Below are 12,842 nucleotides of genomic sequence, written 5' to 3'. Positions count from 1 at the left end.
GTATTTCTCAGGATGCTCTAACTAGTCTACATGGGACACTGTGGGGAAGCAGCAAAAGACCATGTTTCCGGTGCCTCCCATTTACTTGGACACATATGGAGTGTTAGACCCTGAAAGGGGTTGGGAACTCAGGACCTTGGGAACTCGGGTGAGAACAGGGTTCTATCCTTTTTCTGCTTACCTCCCAGTGGGTGATGAGAATGAACCAGGAAACTCAGAGAAGAATTCAGTTATGGGGACTGTATAAATGCTCAGAGGGAAACCCTACACTTTGGTCTGGCAAGGTCAGCGGCCCGTCCAGCTCCTGGTCACTGGGACTCAGGGAGTGGGCAGACACACACCCACCACCACCAAGACTGAAAGTCTATAAGAGGAAGCCCCCAGGCCAGGGGCACAGAGTGCTGAGTCTTGCAACCCTGGCGATCCCCCAGCCACAGAGGCACCACTTCCCCTTGCTGCCCCAAACCCAGGTCAGCCTGCCCTCGGTGCCTGGGAACTGAACCGAGTGGACACGGCGACGGCTTGACATTCAAAGCTTCCCTATGGCTTGGTTTGGTTTTTGACATGACTTTGGGAGTGCCAAGTCTACCTGGGAGTGTTGGGACACCTTATCTTAAATATTTGATCGTCGGGAAGATTTGTTTTTCAGGAGCAACATTTCTTCACGGAGCCCTGAATAAAATGACCCTCGTCTCCCCTGCCAGGTCTCTACTCCCACCTGCACTGCCCAGCCACTTTGAGCAGGAGGATCAGGGCAGGGACTGTCCCAAGAGCCGTCTGTCCCTGGCTGCATCTCAGAGTCCCAAAGCTGGTTGCCTGACCATGATGTCAACCAGTTCTCATGACAATCAGGAATAGGTGAGGTTGTCACCCTTACTTTGAGAGGCAGAGCCGGTCCTTTGCTGAATGGGGCTTACCCATAGCTGTGTGACTGCAAACCAAGGGCCCCCTTTGCCATCACAAGGTTTCCGGACCTCCCGTCTGTCAAGTCCTCCGTCTGACTTCTGCCACATTCCTATGCCACCTGGACCATCAGTAGTGTACTTTTAAAGGTGGCCCATCTTTCCCCCTTAGCTGAAATGCCTCTGCTTAAAAATGAAACTTGATTTCCCTGCCCTAATTGGAAATCTGGTTTCACTTACCATAAATGGAAGGCAGCCATTACAAACAAAGGCAAGGAAACGTTATCAAACCCCAGCTAGACACTGTCGCCGGCTGAAGGCTCTGAGCCTGAAGCCTGGTCTCTCTTTGTGAAAAGGGTTGTTGGAGGTGTGAAAGACAGGGTAGCTCCCAAGGGAGGCTTTCTCCTTGAAGGACTGCAGCAGGACTGAGAAAATGATGCACTTTCTCACTGTGAGAACCTCCATTTAGGGCTTACTTCGCTCTTGGGGAAACCTGCGTGCTGAGCTGAGGCTTCACCCTCGGCCACCCTCATGTCGGTCCCCCCCATAAGCACCCCACCCGCAGCCACCCCCATCTGTCTCAGATGCCATCTTTGCAGGGCCCCTGGCCTCTGTCTCCTTAGGGTAAGGTCCCGGGCTCCACCACTGCCCCCTCCTACCCTAGCAGGAGGTCCCTTCTCTCATCCACTCCGTGCCTTAGCCTGGTGCCCCCCCCCGCCCTCCTGAGAGCTCCCTCTGCTTCCCATTTGCCTCCCCACACCCTTAATCTATCCTCTAGGGGCCTTCTAAAGCCCAGATCCCATATCCTGGCACTTCATGGCTGAAAACCCCTTCTTGTCGCCCATAGCCCCCAGGATCCCAGCCCCCCTCCCTCGAGGGCCCACGAGGCCCTGCCTGCCCACATCTCCCAGCCTCACTCCCCACGATTGCCAGCTCCAACCCTAGGGTCTTGCCATCTTGGACTGCTTCATTTCCTTACCAGGCCCTCCTTGACTTTGCAATTTCATCAACAGTGTTCCCACTGCTTGAAGCCGTGCTTCTCACCGTCACCCACACATTCTTCCTGTGTCCGTGTAAATGTCACTCTCTTTGGGCAGTCTCTCCCTCTCCTTCAAGGCAGCACCCTGCCCCTGACCGAGACCCTGGGCCCCGATGGCCCTGTGTTTCTCTCGATTCCTCACACTCAGTTGGAATTATCTGTGCCCGTTTGCCATTGTGGTTCAGGGCCTCCCGCAGGACCGGAAATGTGCGGAGCCACAAAAACACCTGTTGGCTAAATGGAGGGTGATTGAGTCCTTGCACATGGCAATCCCTGTTTCCACTTTCCACCTGCTCAGCCCTCTGTCTTCATCCAGCTAAATTCTGCCTCTCCCAGCCTTAATGATTTAGGTCAGTTCCCACTTCTTCCAGGAAGTCATCCTTGATTACTCTAACCAGACAGAACTCCTCCCTTCTATTGAACCCCTACAATATCTGTGTTGTTGCTGAATGAACGAATGGGGCATATTACAAATGGAACCGAGGGCGAAAACAATGTCTTTTAAAACTCAAGCTCACTGTAGGACTTCTGTTTTTCTAAGAAGGAAAGTTTAATTCCTGCCAGTGGAAAAATAAATCTTTAAACTGTTTACTTCTTTGGAGAGGCTGGTGGGAGAAGAGACAACAGGCTGAAATCACACAGCTTTTCTTCTGGGGTTTTGTTTTTTTCTCTTGGCAGTAAAGGTGAGATTCCAAGAAGAAAGCCTCTTTTGATAAAGTACTTGGTTTGAGGGGAGTAATACTAGCGGCATGTGGTATAAAATCCAGAAGACAGACGGTGTGTCCTTGGCATGGCGCATTAATGAACCTATGAATGTGCAGGGAGGTAGGTACAAGGGAGAGTGGAGAATCTGTTGCTCCCAATGATACAATGAGGGAATCTGCATTTCTGGGGGAGTCCCAGGGTGAGAACTAAGGGGCCAAGCACCCAAACGGAGTACCAAGATCCATGAGAGTGGTGTCCAGAGAGGAGGTCTTGGGCTGGGTGGCCTAAGGGCCTCTCGGCCCAGAGCTGGCCAGGATCTGCATTACTGTTGCTCACCTGGCCTTACTGACCACACCAGGACATCGGTAGAGTTGGCTCCACCCAAGCTCTGGAGGGAGTTTTGGGAGCAAACAAGGAAAGATCGCTTTCCTTGCCTGGAATAGAAACAGTCTCAGAAAGAGCAGGAACCCAGAGCCTGGGGACACCGGGAAGACCGAGCCCCTGGGAACTTGTGGAGACCCAGAGAGGGCATCACACTTCCTGTAGAGAAGGCCTAGGATTCCAGCTAATTTTATGTAATCACAGAGGACATATGACCTCAGCTAATATTAGAATTACAAAGAACTTGCTTTATATTAGTATCTTTTTTGTTTATTAACACCCTGCATCCTTGGCCAGACTATAGGCTGTCTGAGGCCAGGGACTGGCTCTCATCATTCTGTTCCATTCCCCACTCCCCCACCAGTAATAGTGACCTTGACACTGAATCCAATTTGGGGGCAGTTCATGACATCGTCACTGAGAGAGTATAGTGACTGAATAATTTACATTATATCAATAAATCAACCCCCAACACATACACACACCCCACTTGGAAGCTGGCAGGGGAGGGTGAAGGCACCCTCTGGGCTGCCAGGAGTCCTGGGCCTTAGTCTGGCTGGCCCCCAACATGCATGTGTTGCTTGGAGCACCCTTGGGGAAAAGCCCTTGACCAACTCAGCTTTTGTTTCCCACACCCTTCAATCAACAACTCAAGGAACCACAAAGCAATCTTTATGGCTGTCATTCTAGCTGGATTGTAGAAAGTACAAATAAGGCCGTTTCTAAATAATTCCCAAACTGTTCAGATACGAAGGTTGTAATGGGCAGAGACTGGCATCGGTGGGGGAGCCGGGCGAAGAGAGATTGCCAGAGGCCTTTGTAACTGTTTACTGCTGCTGTAGGTCTGGAACCAGCTCCAAGTCAAATACGCGTACAAAGAGGAGGCTCGAACCCCACCTCACGGGGCAGGCCTGGCCGTCTTGCTGCCTCCACCGGAGAGATAAGGAAGCAAAGACAGGGAGGTCAATATGGTCATGTGAACATCAATAGGTTAGTCAAGAATTAACCCCATTAGGCCAATACCTAATTCCTGCCAAATTGAGGTTTTCAGTACCAGAAGAAAACAATTCTCCACATAACGCCACCATTGCGGGACTGGTGGGCTTATGGTCAGACCAGGTCCTCACCAGGTTGGTACTCTAGACTCTTGACATCGTTCAGTTTAAATTTTTGGTTTTAATTATTTTTTTTAAAGATTTTTATTTATTTATTTGACAGACAGAGATCACAAGTAGGCAGAGAAGCAGGCAGAGAGAGAGGAAGAAGCAGGTTCCCTGCTGAGCAAAGAGTCCCATGCGGGGCTTGATCCCAGGACCCTGAGATCATGACCTGAGCCAAAGGCAGAGGCTTTAACCCACTGAGCCACCCAGGCACCCCCAAATTTGGTTTTAATTATTTGAGTGAACCAGAATGCTCATGGCAAGTACAGGTGTGGCATTTTGCTAAGCCCAGATTGACATCGCAGCCCCAGGAGGCTGGTGTACTGGAAATCTTAGCAGCCACTCAGTAGTAAGCCCAGTCTGCTGACTGGTGGCTCTAGTTCAACATTACTTTGTTGTTGTCACTTGTCAAGTATCCTAAAATCCTCAGGAGGTGATGTCAAAAACACCCCCCAAAACAAAAAAACAACAAAGAAATGGTTCTTGGAGTTCTATAAAATAGCGTTCCTTGGGCAACTGTGTGGCTCAGTCAGTTAAGCATCTGCCTTCAGCTCAGGTCATGATCTCAAAGTCCTGGGATCCAGTCCCCCATTGGCTCCCTGCTCAGTGGGGAGCCTGCTTCCCCCTCTCTCTCTGCCCCTCCCCCCCTTCATGTGCCCATGCACAGGCATGGGCATGCTCTCTTTCACTCTCTATATCAAAGAAATAAATAAAATATTTTAAAAATTGTTCCTTGAAAAATAAGCCAACTTGCAGTTGGTGTGAAAAGGGAAGAGGAAGAGTAGTAAGTTTAAGTTCATGTTGATCTTTAAGCCAGGAAAGAGAAGTTGTGGATAAACTTCAGGTGGAAAATTGGATCCGGGCAGAGTTGGGGTGGGAGCTCAGATCCTAAAAGTGGCGAAGTTCACCTTTTTCTTTAAATGGTAACTTTACGGGGCGCCTGGGTGGCTCAGTGGGCTAAGCCACTGACTTTGGCTCAGGTCATGATCCCAGGATCCTGGGATCGAGACCCGCATCAGACTCTCTGCTCAGCAGGGAGCTTGCTTCCTCCTCTCTCTCTGCCTGCCTCTCTGCCTACTTGTGATCTCTCTCTGTCAAAAAAATAAATAAAATCTTTAAAAATAAATAAATAAATAAATAAATGGTAACTTTACAAAACAATTCATAAAACCACATCAGGAGATCACCAGCAACCACAATGACCATAACAGAAAACAACTCTTTGGTAAGCAAGAGAAGAAACCTAGAGAACTCAAAAAAGCATCTGGGGGCGCCTGGGTGGCTCAGTGGGTAAAAGCCTCTGCCTTCGGCTCAGGTCGTGATCCCAGGGTCCTGGGATCGAGCCCCGCGTCGGGCTCTCTGCTCGCCAGGGAGCCTGTTTCCTCCTCTCTCTCTCTGCCTGCCGCTCTGCCTACTTATGATCTCTGTCTGTCAAATAAATAAATAATTTAAAAAAAAAAAAAAAGCATCTGAAGTGTAGTTGTTAACAGGTGATGGAAGCTGGGAGTGATGCAAAAACCTGACCAAAGATCACCATAAATACAGTTAGGGCTTGCAAAAGTCTTCAGTTGTGAGTCTGCAGGAGATTGGAGGCCCCCTGGGGAGGTGGGGCTTCACCCCATCAACTCACTCACTCTTCACTATGACCCCTACTCCCAGACCAGCTCAATGAAGATGTCATGGTGGCGTGCCATCTAGTGGTCACAATGATTACTGCAATAACAGCCTTGAGCTTTCTGTTGATTTCATTACACCTTAATTTTTTTTTTAAGATTTTATTTATTTATTTAAGTATCTCTACACCCAATGTGGGGCTTGAACTCACAACCCTGAGATCAAGAGCCGCATGCTCTACTGACTGAGCCAGCCAGGCACCCCAAACTTTCATTCACTTATCTATTCCTTTAATGCATTATTGTGGGTCTGATGCTGAGAATATGATAGAGAAGAATATGGATATAGCCTTTCCTTCAGGAACCTCATAATCTAGTGTTGGGGGGACGACACATAAAATACAATACGAGGGTAAGACCATGACATACCATAGGGAGCCAACAGAGCACTGCCAAGGGGACACCTAGGGCTAGATTTGGCAGTCAGAGATATCCCAGAGGAAGTGCAACTGATTTGGGGACCTGAAGGAAAAAAGGTAGAAGCTTTTTAAGCAAAGGAGAGGAAAGGAAGAGACAGCCTTCCAGGTGGAGGGAACAGTGTGCCTAAAAGCTGGGTGTCAAGAGTACACAACCAGCTCTAATTGGGCTTTAAGCTTTGTTAAGAACTTTAAATGTCACCCCTAAGAGCCATGAGAGTCATTTCTTCTTGGGGAAAAATTAAGAAAGTCCATAGAATTGAATTTCCCCCAAGCCCTGGCTTACAACTCTCTGTCTCTCTCCCTTTTTTAAAATTTTATTTGTTTGATAGAGATCACAAGTAGGCAGAGAGAGAAGGGGAGGCAGGCTCTCTGCTGAGCAGAAAGCCCCATGCAGGGTTCGATCCCAGGATCCTGAGATCACGACCTGAGAGGAAGGCAGAGGCTTAACCCACTGAGCCACCCAGGTGCCCCACACCTCTCTTTCTTAAAGTCCACAGATTCACACCAGCCTCCCGTAGCCCCCCGCACCCCCCCGCCCCGCACATACCTGAAGAGCAGCACGGTGCTATTATGTGGCTTTTTGTTTTCCTCCTGGGCATGAGTGGCTCATCCCACATGCCCTTGATCTCTCTTTTCCTTCTGTCAGCAACCTCTGTCTTGCATTGCAGTCATTCCTAAACGAGGGTAGAGCTTCAGCTCCAGCAAGAAGAGGCCTGGCAATGCCAAACTTCTTTCCAGGCTCAGTCGTTGATGGGGAGATGGGGGCTACTCTCAGGGTGAGGTCCTGGGTACCTCCTGCCTCAGCATTCTCCGGGACATTTGTTAAACAGGTACTCTCCAGATCCCACACAGGTCTGTGCTGCCCTCATTTAGAGTACGGTGGCCCTGGAATGGGTACTGCCAGTGTCCCAGGCCGCGCTGCTGCTCGCTCAGATTGAAGTGCTGGCGTAGAGCACAGGCTCTAGGGTCAGCTCCCTCCACCGTCAGTCCCAGGTCTGCCTCACCCGCTCATGGTTGAGCCGTTTAACCTTAGGTCAGTTCCTTCATCTCCCTAGGCCTCGGCTTCCTCTTCTGAAGAAGGAGATTAGTAGGGGCGCCTGGCTGGCTCCGTTCAAAAAGCATGCGACTGGATCTAGGAGTCCTGAGTCGAGCCCCACATTGCGTGTAGCGATGACTAAAGAAAATAAATAAAGTTTAAAAAAAATAGTAATCACAAAACCTACCCGTGAGGGTTATTGAGAGGAGTAGTTGAGGTTATGCATGCAAGGTATTGGCACCGAGTCTGGCATGCAGGAAGTGCTCAGAAAAATGTAAAGAACAAAACCAGTCACATCCTGGATGCCATTTCAGTCACAAAATGGGCATGAAGGTTAAGGGCAGCAGGCCTGGGTAATCAGGGGCTGGGATCTAGCATTAAACACACCCAGAGGAGTGGGCTGGTGGCAAGGGAGAGAGAAGAGACCTCGGTGTGCCGACGTGTGACCCTGAGAGGAAGGTGAGATGAGCAGACAGCCTGGGGGCGGCCCGGAGAGCCTCCACGGAGGGTCCTGCGTGCACAGCATCCGGGCTGGAAATGAAATTCTCCGTTAAAAGTTCGGAGAATCTGGTAGGAACCTTGGCTCTGCCAACTTGGGGTAGCAGTCACGATTCTTGCCACCACAAACCAGCCCAAGCGAAAAAAGGACTTTCTGCTTCATGTGACTGAAAAGGCTGGAAGGTAGATGAATCCAGTTTCAATAATGTCATCAACCTGTCTCCAGCTCTCCGCTCGACTTCTTTCTGTCTTATCTTTGTTCTCAGGCACTCTGGCTCCGTTGTGGCAAAAAGCCACCCAAGCAGCTCTCAGCACAGCTGGGCACACGGCAACCCCAGCAGGGACACAGCACCCCTTCGGTGGCAACTCCAACTCCAGCAGAAATCCTGAGGCCAGGAGGGGATCACACGCCCATCAACGAACTAATCAGCATGACTAGGGAAATGGTGTGTTCTGATTGGCCAGGCCCGTGTCCTCTGCCCACAAGGGTCTCCAAGCCACCTGGACTGAGCATAAGGGGTTTCTGGAGTAAGATGAGGGGCTTGTTTCTGGAAGAAGGCGTGAGGACAGGTACCAGGGGTGTCCTTCGTGTATCCGTGTGAGACATCCCTGTGGCCAGTTGTCCCCAGAGCTGGGCGCCTGAGCCTGCATGTTATAGAGCTGCGGCCATCACAGGCTTGGTCCCTGGAAGGAGTCTCTCTTATGCAGGTGGCGACGCCACTGCCTGTGCTCGCTGAAAAGGCACGTCTAGGGAACAGCAGGCACAGAGAGCTTGTACAAGCTGCCAGCTGGATTTCTCCAGTGTCCTTCAAGAGAGGCTGTAAAGCACAAAAAGTGAGGGAACCTTCTCAGGGGAGGAGGGAGGGAGAGATGCTAAAATGACCCCCAGCTCTCCAGAAGGCTGGGACTCGTCAGCCAGCGTGCTGAAGACCATGGGAAGCTGAGGCCTTGGGCTAGCGCGGCATCAGGGATGAAGTCCTGGCTCAGCCACTCGCGCCCTTCCCCTCCCTTCTTCCTAGGTCACCTTCCATCCCCACCCTAGCACCTTCGGAGGAACTGTGCGGAGGAACTGTGCAGAGGAACTGTGCGTTCCTCCCCAGAGTACGCCTTTGCTCCAGATATACATCTCTCGGGCCTTTGTATTCATTCAGTAACTAGATTAGCGCCTACAATGGGCCACACCCCCTGCCGGGAGCTGCAGTAAATCCCCAGGCAGGCAGCGCCCACAACCTCACAGGGTGCACCCATCTAGAAATTGTAGTTGCATTATTTTTAATTGTACAAGTTATGCACGAAGTGATTCTCTTTGTGAAATGTTCCAACAATATATTTGCTACTGAGGCCACCTGACTTTTCCCAGACGGGTTCTGCCTACTTCCTCCGTTGTTCCATAGCGCGGAGCTGGGAAGTCTTTTTTGCATACATACATCCTAATACGTGCACATGCAGAAATGTATAGATGTTGCTTTGTTGACATTGAAAAAACTAAATCCAAGCTAGCACACGGTGAAGACGCCCTCCCCCAGCGGCTCAATGCCCTCCCAGAACAGCCTCCGGGGTCACTGTTTCCAGTGCTTTCTTTCAGATAAGCTAAGACAGAAGTCACCAAACCTCATCTGTCCAGGGCCAGATCATAAATACTTTAGGCTCTGTGGGCCTACGGTCTCTGTCACAACTAATCAACTCTGCCACTGTACTGAGAATGTAGCCATAGACAATACTTAAATGAATGAGTGTGGCTGTCCCAATAAAAATTTATTTAAGGACATGGAATTGTGAGCTTGCTTGCTTGCTTGCTTGCTTTCTTTCTTTCTTTCTTTCTTTTTTAAAGATTTTTAGTGGGGAAGGATAGAGAGAGAAGCAGACTCCCTACTGAGCAGGGAACCCAACGAAGGACTCAATCCCAAAACCCCAAGATCATGACAGACGCTTAACTGACTGAGCCACCCAGGCGCCCGGGTTGTGAATTTATATCATTTTCACATGTAATGAAATAGTATTCTTCTTCTTCTTCTTTTTAAAAATATTTTATTTATTTGTTTGACACAGAGACAAAGTGAGAGAGGGAACACAAGCAGGGGGAGTGGGAGAGGGAGAAACAGGCTTCCCGCTGAGCAGGGAGCCAGATGTGGACTCGATCCCAGGACCCTGGGATCATGACCTGAGCCGAAGGCAGACATTTAATCACTGAGCCACCCAGGTGCCCCAGTACTCTTCTTTTGATTGCTTTTCAAACATTTAAGAATCTAAACTCTAGTCTTGGCTCGCTGGTTACTCCAAGGCAAGTAGCAGGCTGGATTTGGCCCTTGGACTACAGTTTGGCAACCCTGGGCTACACACATAAAAAGCAAATACACCTGAATATTCTTCCCCCTCTTTCTTACACAAGGAGAGCCTATGACACACATTGTCCTATACCTGCATTTTTCTCATGTTGTGCTATGTCTTCGAGATCACACTCCTTCATTCCCTACAGAGCTTCTCCATTGTTACCTTTGGTACATTAAATTATATTTCACTTCACAATTTCCATAGCCAATCACTTGTCTATGTGTGTGTGTGTGTGTGTGTGTGTGTTGGGCTTTGTTGAGATCTCATTCACATACCATACAATGTATCCATTTTAAGTGTACAATTAAATGGCCTTTAGTGTGTCCATAGAGCTGTGACACGGCAGCATAATCAATTTCAGGGACTGTAAACCCTCACTCCTTAGCGATCAGCCTCATAGCCGCATAGCTCCCCCGAGCCATAGGCAACTACTAATCTATTCTCTGTCTCTCTGCCTCTTCTGGATATTTCTATAGAATCACACAATCTGTGGTCTTTGTGACAGTTAGCATGAGGTTTTCAAGGTTCATCCCTGCCCCAGCAGGTGTCAGCGGGGGTGATGCTGGAGAAGGTGCCATCCTTTCTTACTGCGCAGTGATAATCTGCTGTATGGCTGGGCCACATATCATGTCCATGTTGGCTCATGGACATTTGGGTGGCTTCCGCTTTTTGGCTATTGTGAATAATGCTATGAACATCCATGCACGGGCTGTTATGTGAACATATGGTTCCATTCCTCTTAGTTATACATCTAGGAGTGGAATCTCTGGGTCATATGGTAACTCTATGCTTAACCATTTGAGGAACTATCAGCATGTTTCCCAAAGCTTCTGCACCATTTTCTACTCCCAGAGGCAATGTATGAGGGTTCAAATTTCTCCACAGCTTCGCCAACCTTTGTCATCATCTGTTCTCCCCGCCTCCCCATTTGGGGGTAAAGCAGGATCTCATTGTGGGGCATGTGTGTTTTTAGCAAATACGTTGTTCTGAGATTTAAAAAATTCATTTCTAGATCTTGGACTTTTCCCTGCGGGATTACATGTAGAACTTTGTGCTTGGCAAATACCATGTAGTATGTCAAGTGCAGCTGGAGCCTGGTCCGGCCATTGCCTGTGATGGCAAGCTAGGTTGTTTCCAACTGTTTACCAGTACAAAGAACAAAGCAATGAACATTCTTGTTGTGCCTCCCAGTGCACAGAGCACATATTTCTTGACGATAGTCTTAGAACGTCTGGGGGTGCCTGGGTGGCTCAGTCGACTGGGCATCTGTCTTTGGCTCAGGTCATGATCCCAGGGTCCTGGGATGGAGCCCCGCATCCTGAGATAGAGCCCCATGTTGGGCTCCCTGCTCAGCAGAGAGTCTGCTTTTTCCTCTGCCCCTCTCCTCTTCTCATGCTCACTCGCTCTCTCTTTCTCACTGTCAAATAAATAAAATCTTAAAACAAAAACAAAAACAAAAACCAGAAGAAGTAAAATTGCCCGATTAAGGAGCATGCACATTTGAAATCCTTGAATATCTTATGAATTACCCTCTGCAAAAGTTCCACCAATGTATACTCCAGTATTCATCTCACTACTGCATGCCAGCCCTGGATATTAACCCTTTCATTGGTTCCAAAAGCCTTTTCCTTCATCAATGTCAGGTTGACTCGAAGCCACATCCCAGTACATGGCTGTCCTCCTCTTTGGTGCTAGGGTCCAGCCCCTTCTGTCTCTGTATCCTCCATGCTGCCCAGCACGGAACTGAGAGCAACAGCTGCTGATACCTGTGAGTGAGCAACTGTGATTTTTTGCAGTCTTACATGACTAAAGTGTGTGGCTTTTTTAAAAGATTTAATTTATTTGAGAGAGAGACAGAGATAGCGACAGAGATAGCAAGAGAGAGCAGGAGCCAGGAGAAGAAAGAGAAGCAGGCTCCCTCCTGAGCTGGGAGCCCGGTGCAGGGCTTGATCCCAGGACCTGAGCTGAAGGCAGATGCTTAAGTGACTGAGTCATTCAGGCACCTCTAAATTGTGTTCCGAGACCCTACAACATTCTACAGTGACTCAGTTCTTTAAGATTTCATCGTGAATGTTAGAGCTTCTGCCTAAGCTGTGTTGTCTTCTAAACCTTAAAGAAATCAAAAGTCTTCGACTGGTCTGGGGAGAAATTCTTTGGTAACCACAGAATCACGGGTCAGATTGGTCAGAACACCTGGTCGGATTGGAACACTGGCTTGCATTTCAGAACAGGTCCCAGGATCCTGGGAAGCAGGTTCTTCTGCTAGAAACATTCTGATACCATCACCCAATTGGAACCAAACAAAAACAAAAACCCCACAAAACCCTGGGGCACCTGGGTGCCTCGGTTGGTTAAGCTTAAGTGTCCACGTTCAGCTCAGGTCAGGATCTGGGGATTCTGGGATCAAGCCCCACGTCAGCTCCCTGCACAGCAGGGAGTCTGATTGTCCCTCCACCTCTGCCCCTCCCCCTGCTTGTGTGTGCGCTCTCTCTCTCTCTCTCAAATAAATATATAAAAGAAAAATCTTTAAAACAAACAAACAAACAAACAAACAAACAAAAAAACAACCCTTAGGGGTCAGCTAAAGCCATCCCATTGCAGACCAGGAGAAGGAGGCTCCAGCTAGGAAGGTGACTTGCTCCAGGTCACATGGCTAACCAGGAATGGAACTATCAATGTAGCTCAGGTTCTGATTCCA

The 12,842-nt window shown here is 49.1% G+C and overlaps 1 long non-coding RNA gene across 1 annotated transcript; it reads right to left on the bottom strand.

Moving 5' to 3' along the window:
* Positions 1-3,682: 3,682 nt before the first annotated feature.
* Positions 3,683-8,806, bottom strand: LOC123391931. The gene is made up of 2 exons (XR_006606618.1): positions 6,827-8,806; positions 3,683-3,950 (listed from the first exon to the last, which is right to left on the bottom strand). It is a non-coding gene; the product is annotated as an uncharacterized LOC123391931 (long non-coding RNA).
* Between the last annotated feature and the right edge of the window lie 4,036 nt (positions 8,807-12,842).

This window comes from Mustela putorius, unplaced genomic scaffold (genome assembly GCF_011764305.1).
Source record: "Mustela putorius furo isolate JIRA1106 unplaced genomic scaffold, ASM1176430v1.1 tig00000407_pilon_pilon_pilon, whole genome shotgun sequence".
Lineage (NCBI taxonomy): Eukaryota > Metazoa > Chordata > Mammalia > Carnivora > Mustelidae > Mustela > Mustela putorius.
Note: the sequence above shows the minus strand (reverse complement) of the source record. Positions and strands in the feature narration are given on the sequence as shown.